Raw genomic sequence first — 10,936 nt, 5'->3', positions numbered from 1 at the left:
ATCACTTCAATGTATGCACACAAAATCTTAGATGATGGCAAGAAGGAGTGTGTAGCTTTCTCTAAAGTGGTCACGTATTTAAGTATGAATATATAACTTTCAAAGCTAAAGAAGTGCATTGAGGGAACTAAAAAAAAACGAGAGATTTATTGCACAAGTTTCTCCTACAGCAAGCTTTTCTTCTTCTTCTTCGTGCAAGCAAAATGATTTTCAGCTCTGCTTTTTTTTATAGTCGTTCGGGAGAAATATTGGTGGAAATAGAATAGGAATAAGAAGTGGAAGAAATGTAATTATGGGGATAGAGTGAGAGAGAGATGAATAAGGAATTATAATAGGATTATGAATGTTCAAAATTAAAAAGCCTTATTATTGCTCACGTTTTCTTTATTCCTCCTTGTTCCTTGCGACTGAACAATATGAAAAAAATTATCAACTTTAAATTAATTTTTAGCTGGTTTTTTTGGGAATTTGGATGATTTTTGTCTGTTTTTGTCGGATTGTCAATTTTAGAAATCCACAAATAATTTACAAATTAACTTTAAAAATTCTAAAACAAAAATCAAAAATTTAATTCTTACCGAATAATTTAAAAGTTTTGTTCAAAAAATTTGAAAATTCAATTTTTAACTTTCAAATATTTGATTTAAAACTAAAAAATTGAAATTCAAAATATTAAAATTTTTAATTAAACTAAAATTTTTAAATTTTAATAAATTCATAATTTGATTTAAAATTTGAAAATGTTATTTGAAAAACTTATAATTTGATTTAAAATTTGAAAACTTTATTTGAAAAATTCAAATTTTGATTTTAAACTTTAAAAATTTAAAAAACTAAAATTTTGAATTTTGATCTTTAAAGCTTAAATTTAACATAATAAAAATTTAGAATTAAAATTTTAAAACTTCTAAATTTGTTTTGAAAATTGCTGTAAATTTGAAAATAAGATTGAAAAATTCAAAAAATTTTAGTTTAAATTTGAAGTTTTATAAAAATAAACTTGAAACTTTCGATTTTATTTTTTGGATTAAAATTTTAAAAATTTTAAGTAATTTTTGCTTTAAAATTCAAAAAAAGCATTCAAACGATTTTAATAATGTTCTCAAAAAGTTCAAAATCAAAAGATTTTCTAAAAAAAATTAAAGTTTGAAAAGCTAATTAAATTGTTTGAAAAATTAGAAATTCGCTTTGAAAAACCAATAATATTTTAAAATTCTGTATTTTTGACAATCCAAAATTATAAAGTTTTAAAATTGCTCAAAATAAGCTTTAAGATTTAAAATCTCGTTTTAAAATTTAAATTAATTTCAAAAATTCAAAAAAAAAATATTCCAAAAGTTAAAAATTTTAAAAATTTCAAAATTTTCATTTAAAATTCAAAATAAAAAGTTATTAAAATTAAATTATTTTTTAAAATTTTAAAAAATTATTGAAAATTCTTTAAAAGTTTCAAAATTTAATTTCCCTCCTTTAACAACATTTATCCATTCAACAACATCCATCCCATTCACAAGTGCGTCACCAACTCGTTCCTTTCATTTTTTTCGCTTCTCCATTTTTTCCCCATGTTCTTCATCATTCCATTATTGTTCTTATATTGTTTTACTTGGCTTTAAAAAAGTAATTAGAAAGAAATTTTCATTTATAAGATTATGAAATAATTGAATAATTTTCAATGTGATGATGCTGTTTAAGTCTTTACGTCTCGTTTTTCGTAATTGTTATTAGAAGACGTGAGAAAATGTTTGATAATTTTTTCGTTTATTTTTTTTTAAAAGAGAAATTAAAAGAAAATTTAATTATAATGAAAACTTTTTGACATTTGAAGCTTTTCATTCTTAAAAAATTGCTTTTATTCTTAAAAGAATTCACAAATTTTGAGAAAATTATTTTCAGAAAATATCTTTTGAGTCTCGTGAAAGGATGCTCATGAATTATTTAACTTCTGTTAGGGGTTTTTCTCAAGGTAAATCTAAATTTACTTTTTTATGAAGCTTTAAGATACAAAATTGCAGTTTCTTGGAATTTGTCGTTGACTGTTGAGATATTGACTTGAGAATCAAGGGTTGGAATTGATACTTGACTCAATTTACATGGACTTGTGTCAGGAAATGAGTAGAGATCAGCCATGAACTTCTATCCAGCTTTTCATGCATTTTAGATGCACAGGGTTGCATGTTTCTCAGGCTACAGACAAGCAGTTTTCAACTGTACCTTATAGTTCGTTCAAGGCTGCAGGCCAGCAGTTTTCAACTGTACCTTATAGTTCGTCCAAGGCTGCAGGCCAGGATGAACTCTAGTAGTAAGCAGAACTCGAAGTCGACATGGTTTAAGTCAAATGATTTCGACTAGACATTGAGCTCTGACAATAAGCAAATTGTCCAAATATAGTGGGAAACTTTACAGAATACCGAACCCTTCTCCTTCCACCCCCACATAATTATTCATCTTACATAATTATTGAACGCCTCCATACCGACTGGTGATTGATAAAAAAATTCTTAACAATTTTCAACAAAACATTTCTGTCATCGTCTAATCGAGACATTATATTACTTTTGAATTACCTTTTTGAATTTAATTAAAAACATTGAATTAGTTTAGATTTTTAACGGCTTTTTGAAATTCAAATTAAGTTGCTCAAATTTGAGCAAATATTTTCATAGTTAAAAACCCCTGTTTTCAAAACCTCACTTTGTATTTACTTGTTGAAGTGATAAAAATCACAAAATATCTTAGTGAGTTTAATTAATTATATTTTATATACATTTGAATTATTTACAATACTTTACTTTTAATAAATCGCCTTTACATCGCCGACACATCAAAATAAAATCGCCAGTTGCGATCAACAATAAATAAGGAAATTTTATTAATTAGGAAAATCCAAAGTCTTTTCCTTTTAATTATTCCAGGCGGTTAAAGAAGGTGAATAATCACTCCAACAAATCGTTTTAAGATATTTTGTGAAATATCTTGCTGGCTGAGACAACACATCATCGAAATTTAAGAAAAAAAAATCGGAACACGTTTTTTTTGGAAGAAAATATTTCAATAGAAAATATTTTCTATTATTCGGCCGCGTTTGGGTTTATCTGCAGACGTTGATCGTGCTTCACAGGAACATTACGACGAGTCGGGTGACAATTTCTGGCTGGAAGCAGATTTGAAGCTGAATAATTCATTTTACTGGATGTGTGAACAAAAAAATTGGATTTGCAAAAGTGAAAGATCCAGTTATTATCAAAGGGCAACAAAAGTGTCGATTGTAACATTTTTATATTAATTAACGATTATTGTGGCTGTCTGAGGTCATTTTTAATCGATATAACGTGTAAATTCCTTTGTCTGAAGAGGAACTACACATTTCCTAACCCTAACAAATTCTTCTGTCTCGTTCAGTCTATTTTAGGCAAGCCAGCAGCAAAGCAAGCTCAACAGCAGCAAAGCAAGCTCAACAGCAGCAAATTAACAACATTTCAATCGTATTAGATTGATACCTTGGCGTCCATTAGCGCTACAAGAATTCAAAATGGAATTTCTAAAAGATGGAGTTTTAAATCCAAAATGGATTAAGAAATTGTACGAGAGAGATCCAAATTCATCAAAAATTCGTGCTTATTTTATATCGGGAACTAAGATCAAGGAAGGCATTCAGTGCGAAGTTTATAATTGTAAATTGTCGAAGAGGACGGCAGAAATGTGTGATCCAGCAATGCTCAAAAATGTTTACGAGCCTATGATTTTCTGTTATTTTTGTAACAGAATATTTCACATGAAATGCAAGAAGTTAGACTTGCAGTCGTTATCGAGTGAGGAAACGCCGTGGACATGTCATGAATGTCGATGAATGAATCTCCATAATGAAACAGCAATCGCATTTTGGAACAAGACAAGATTTAAGTCAACAATAGTGGAAAGACGACATTCATTCATGCGAGAATCAGCCATTGCATTGGAACAAGACTCGTTTGACGATAATCAGCAGTTCGACAGTCAAGATTTCGAAGCTTTTAAAGACTCATTTGGTGATCTGACACTGGATGAGAAAAATAAGACTCAACAAGAAATCATTAATGCAAAAGCGATGGCTAGACGTGAGAAGGAAAGAGCACAAGCTTTAGAAAATGCTCTTGAATCGGAAAAGGAGCACAGCAAAAGGCAAATGGAAGAATTTGCATATCAGATGAGGCAAATGCAAGCTCAACTAGCACAATTGAGTTTAAGTCAACAATATTCATCCAACGTATCCTCAAATCATCCAACAAAACCTCAACAACAATCAAAGGACATCCGTGAAGCTGAAAATAAATCCATTAGTGAGAAACTTTGTGACTTGTATACATCAAAGTCAATATCACCACCACCAACTGAAAATGCAACATTTATGTATGATCCAGTACCTCCTCCAACATTCAGTGCCCAACCTACGCCAACATCAACAGCACAGCCAAGTGACGAACGTCTGAGTGAGTCTACTTTGGCACAAATTCTATTGAGATTTACTGAGAGTCAGGAAAGAAATGAAATTAGGGAGAACTTGGCACATAGACGAAAGGTTATGCCTAAAATGAGGTCGTTTGATGGAGATTCTGCATGCTGGTTGGAATTTGAACAAGACGTGACAAGATATACAAAGGCTTGTCAATATGATGACGAAACCGTACGTTGGCACATGAAGGACTCACTTAAAGGTGATACATTCGAGTCTGTGAGGGATATCATCGATACACATCCACTTAAGGACATCATGGAAACCCTTAGGTCTGACTTTGGGGATCCAATGATAATGGTACGAAGGAAAGGCAAAATAATCAAGGATTTAAAAATTGGTTCGGTGCTTTATCGTGAGGATGCTGTGAAATTACGACAAGCAATTCAAGGATATTTCAGTGCCTGTAATTATGCTGAAACTGGATATATTAATTCAAATGAATTGGGTGAAGTTATTTACAATCAATTTAATATTGAAGACAAGGCACGATGCAAGGAACATTTTCGTGAGAAGAATCCAGGAAGAAGTGTCACAATATGCCTCAAAACTATATATGAGTATTTGGTTGAAAGAATGCCAATTTTGGATGAAAAACCCAACAAGAAAATCGATAAAGAGGAGAAGAAGGACGATAAGAAATCCAAGGCTTTTCAAATGCTATCAACTTCATTTTCATCACTTAAGAGAGACGATAGATTCAAATATGAAATCAGAGACCGCAATACGGCACCGTATATTGGATATGACTTAGCAAAAGTCAACGCATTAAACAAAAAATGCGAAATTTGTGGCAAGTTTACTCACTTTGCAATTCAATGCAATCAATTTCGTGCTTTGACAGACAGTCAAAAACTGCACATGGTCAACGATAAAAATTTGTGCAAAAATTGTGTACTTACATCGGATCATGGAGCTCAACAATGTGAAATGAAATTATGCTGCGGAAATAGGAACAAGAATTTTAGATGTCAACAAAAACATCACATAAGTCTTCATAATGTTCTGTCTGGTTCTGGAAATGGCAATAATCGTTCAAGAAGGCCCAACACATACCACAACACAAATCGTGGACATGAAGTAATGCAGAACGCTCAACAAAATCAACAAAACATTGCTTCAATAGCTAATCCAGCTGGAAACGCACAAAATAATGTTCCAGCAAATAATCATCAAAATCAGCCTCAAAATAATCAAAATGCAGTCGCTTTTCATGCTATGCAGCCTCGTGTATTTAATATTGTGCCACATCAAGCACAAGTTATTCAGCTACAACAACATATGATTGAGAACCATCAAAAAACCGTCAAGATGTTCAAGAACAAATTTATTGGACCGAATGGAGTAACCACATGCTACAGTATTGGTGACAGCGCTGCTGAAATCACTCTAGTAAGGGATGACTTACGACAACAATTAGGCATTAAAGGAACGTCTGAGCTCCTTCGCCTTCAATGGACCGATAATTCCATTAAAGAATGTATGGCTGTAAGATTTGACTTGGCAGTACAAGGTGTGCTGAATAGATCGGAAAGAATCATTTTAAAGAATTGTTATGCCATCAGTGATTTGCATCTACCATTCCGATCACTTGATATGGAAGCATTAAGGAACAAGTATCCTTACTTACGTAATGTTGAGTTCGAGAGCTACCACAACGAGCAACCTGTCATGCTTATTGGGAGCCCACACGCTTATATCATCGAGAGTATTAATGGGTTCATCGGAGGTGGCGTTGGCGATCCAGTTGCAATTGAATCATTGCTTGGAGTCAGCGTTTATGGTGGAAATTTAGAGGAGTCTACAGCAACATCGGCAACCGTACAATCAATTGCAATGAAATCGATTGAATCATCCTCAAATTATGTCAAAGTAACAAATGAAGAACTTCATCAACTGCTTAACAAGTTTAATTCTATCGAAACATTAGGAATTAAAGCAAATGAGACTCATCAAACAGAAAATGAGAAGAAAGCTGTTGAAATAATTCAAGAAGAAACGAAGGTTTTAGAATCTGGTGCCATTGAATTTCCATTAGTCTGGAATCGCGAGAATAAAGTAATTCCACATGATTGTACATTTACGAACGACAAATTCATCGATACATTGATTTCATCAATACGTGCATCATGGACCAAATTGAAGCGGACAGTAGCCAGAGCTTTAAAGCTTTTAATGGATGCGTTCATACCCTTAGTAAGATCCAAACAACTCAATGTATTCATGGACAAACAAGGAATAATTAGTATCAATTCACGAGTCGAAAACGATCCTATTTACTATCCACAACGTTTTGTTCCCGTCCTCCCCAGGAAGAACGACCTAATTCACGTTCTATTATCATATCACCACTTCAAGTATAGACACATCGCTATAGAGGCACAAAATGCTGAAATTCGAACAAAAGCATGGATCCCACAACTGAGAAGCGCATTAAAATCTACCAAGAAGAGATGCAACTACTGTAATCTTGTCAATGCTAAGCCATGTGATCCATTAATGGCTCCACTGCCCGACTTTCGTACTGATCCAAGCCTACAACCGTTTGAGGTCACAGGATTTGATTGTTTAGGACCAATAGAAGTGAAAGTCATCGGAAGATACAAGAAAGTGTTCATTCTCATATTGGAACACGGTTCCATAAAGACAAGGTGCTCCGTCAGGCTTTTCGCACGCATTCAAATCGCCTTAAGACTTTCAACGGTCATTTCAAATTCAAATTTATCAGCAACAATTTTCGCATCATCTGAATTAATTTTCGCTTCAAGTCTTCATAAATTCATAACAAAAGCACATTGTGAAAATAATTATAATTTAATCAACATGGATTTACGTATAAAAGTCGATTCAAATTTCTCATCGCCAAGAGAAGTCCAGCACTCATCACAAATTGATGAATTGATGACAATTCAAATGGAGAATATCAGCAATCGACAAAAATTATCTGAGATTTTACGTGTGTTTGTAATGGATTACAAAACAATAGTTGGAGCTGTTCGTGTCGCAGATTATAATCAAAAGCTACTGGATTCTGTTGTAATTCTTCAGTTAAGTGACAAAAAGGAAGCTGAATCTCTATTGGATATTGGATCGATGTTCGTATTGGGTCAGTTAGTAAAATTTTCTAACCCTTTTTTAGTTCAAGGTCGTGTAGTTTTTTCATTTACTTACAACGTTGATGACGAACCTCCGGCAAATGGAATCCCAATCCCAATGGCTATCTTCAATTTTAACAGAAAGGCTGAATCAAACACAACGATTCACTTAATCAAAGTGCTTGAAGCGTTTGAATTCTATGCAACAATCACAAGCTTCCGTTTCGCTTTCAATTATAAGCGTAACATTATACGTAATTTTGGAACGCTGACCTTTTTGTATCGTCGTGATGCTGCCAGTTCACTAACGAACGAATATTTCAGTATCGGAAACAAACTGGAAGTCAAAGTTCCAAAGTCATTTCCTGTCTTGCTTCACAATTCGCTTGCTGGCTTGCTGCTGAACGGACAGACTGAATTTACATCAACGGTACGAGACAACAATTGGTACCACGCAAACTTGGCAGACAATTCTCGTCCAAAGCATCCAGTTCCATCAACATTGACAGTCAACGATTTTCCTGAAGTGGCCAATATCCCACTTCCGCCTGAGCCAGCTGAACCAGCTCCTCCACAGAGCAGTCATCAATTGCTTATCGATGCATTTACTATTGCTAATATTGGAGAGGAAATTGGCCGCCTTAATTCTAATTTCTTTGCAGCCACCCCACCACCTTCTCCAGTACTATCAATTGGAGGGAATGAAGACTTTGATGAATTCTTTATGGAAGCATCTACATCAAAGAAACGCAGATTGAACTGACGGGTGTCGTCAGCCTCGCCCTCCCCAGATTGTCATCGTCTAATCGAGACATTATATTACTTTTGAATTACCTTTTTGAATTTAATTAAAAACATTGAATTAGTTTAGATTTTTAACGGCTTTTTGAAATTCAAATTAAGTTGCTCAAATTTGAGCAAATATTTTCATAGTTAAAAACCCCTGTTTTCAAAACCTCACTTTGTATTTACTTGTTGAAGTGATAAAAATCACAAAATATCTTAGTGAGTTTAATTAATTATATTTTATATACATTTGAATTATTTACAATATTTTACTTTTAAGAAATCGCCTTTACATCGCCGACACATCAAAATAAAATCGCCAGTTGCGATCAACAATAAATAAGGAAATTTTATTAATTAGGAAAATCCAAAGTCTTTTCCTTTTAATTATTCCAGGCGGTTAAAGAAGGTGAATAATCACTCCAACACATTTCAAAATAAATAAATTAATTTTCATTTCCATTTGAATGATTCTTTCTCCTTTTTTGCTTTAACCTTCACAACAGATGAACATTTCATGTCGAAAATCCCACGAAACAAGCAACTCACAACAAAAAACATCTTAAGAAAAATTCCAAAACCTCAAAATCCCCTCAAAAGTCTTTATCCGATCAAGCTCATTAAAAATGTTTACAATCAAAATTATCGGAAATAAAGATTGAAGAAAATTAAAGGAAAAATGCTAAATGAACACACAAAATGTGACAACTCATTCCATTCAGTCACATTGTATGTTAATTGAATTGATCCAATTTTAAAATTTGAAAGCAGAATAATTTTTGGAAAAAGGAGAATAAATTTTTGTAATTAAATTAGACTACCGATTTGATTTCAAAAGGATTCATTTTCCATATCAGTAGATATATACAGTCACAATTGTAAAGGGAGAATTTGGAAAGGGAAAGTAAAAAAGGGAAGGAATTTTACTTTTCTTTACTGTCTTTTGATTTGGAGTCATTTGGATGTCAGGTGTTGATGGGAATGGATGTTATGGACCTCATCCTCATAAGTTACCCAGGAGATGAGCAACCTTTTGTTTTTCGCGGCACATCTTGGTTCTTTGGGTAATTCTCGATCAAAATCTCACACGACATACAGTTCATGGCATTTCTAACAATTTTAGGTGACATACAGGTTGCCTACCACTGCAGGGTGATACTATATACAGTCATGAGTCAACCTCGGCAACCCCAACCCAGGATTTTCCAAAATTCTTCAATTTGCAAGATTAAATCAGCCATTTTGTGAGGAAAATCTCAAAAATCTGCCTTAAAAAATCGATAATTGTCCCTACTTCATCTACACAATCCCTAACATCCACACAACCCCCCTCATTCTCATCTTAAATGAGTAATTGAAATAAAATAACTGAAATTCCTTTCTTGAACACTTCATCAGATTCTTACAAGCAAAAGAGAGACAAAAAATTGGTGACAAATCGTAATTTGATTCAGTGGTGAATAAAGGTTCATTACGATTTCATCATGAAGCATTCCTTTTTGACTTTCTATAGACGACTATTAACTTTGTTTTGTCTTTCTATTGCCATCACTCGTCTCATCTTACTTTCTCTCTTTTGTGTAAGTTTTGCTTTAGGGGAATTGTAATGAAAATCTTTTCATTTTCGTTCCTTTAGGATTGTAGAAGCCGGAGTTGGCAGGACTCCAACGTAGCAGCGCCTGCAAAAATTGTGTCTGGATTTTTTGGAGTCCGGCTTCGAAAGTTCTACCAACTTAGGTACAAACTAAGCTTTCCCGAAGTCTCGACCTGGAGAATTTGTCGAGACCGACTACTCGAATACCCGGGAAGTCTCGATCTCGGCATAAGGAACTCTTAGTCCAAACCTTTTTGCGTCGTGGCACACCATGGTGGTAAGCCTTGACCGAAACTGCAAATGGTTCATGGCACTCAAGAAAAATGTCGGCAGCACACTAGTGTACATTGGGTTTCTAACCAATTTTCAAGTTTAGAGTGGTTTGGTTGAATAAAGTCCAGCTTTGGACGTCTTCTCAGAATCTGATGGATTGGTGATCCAGTTGATTGGCTGTCAAACCAAGTATTGCTACAAAGTGCTGGTCAAGAAGACATTAATCCGGAAGTATAAAAGCGAAAGTAAGGCTGGATAGGTCACATGCTTTGGAAACGGAACTCTAATGTTGTTCAAATTGTGCTGCAACACACTAGAGTGCTGACTAATTTTTTTAGGAAATGCCATGAAATACCATATGTCGCATGCGGTTTGATCACAGCTTACCACAAAAAAAAACCCCTTGGTCAATACTGATCTACAGCAATTAACTTTATATGCAGCAGCTGTTAAAAAATCAAAAATACAAAAAAGTTCACTTTTACCTTCCAAGAATTAATTAATACGCAACCATTATGTTATTAAAAGCAGTCAAGCATCTTCATTTATTTAAATTCCTCACTGTCCACCTTTTTTTTATCCTGAAATTGTACTTTGCATAATTCCACGTAATGTCAAGAATGTTGAGGACGCTCAATAGAAGAAGTCGAGACAAAATTAAAGCACAAATGCTACCATCACCTGAAAATCAGCACT

Source organism: Chironomus tepperi, unplaced genomic scaffold (assembly GCF_022539635.2).
Source record: "Chironomus tepperi strain 1889 unplaced genomic scaffold, CSIRO-AGI_Ctep_v1 contig_89, whole genome shotgun sequence".
In the NCBI taxonomy this organism is placed as follows: Eukaryota; Metazoa; Arthropoda; class Insecta; order Diptera; family Chironomidae; genus Chironomus; species Chironomus tepperi.
The sequence above is the reverse complement of the archived record's forward strand: the minus strand, read 5'-3'. Positions refer to the sequence as shown.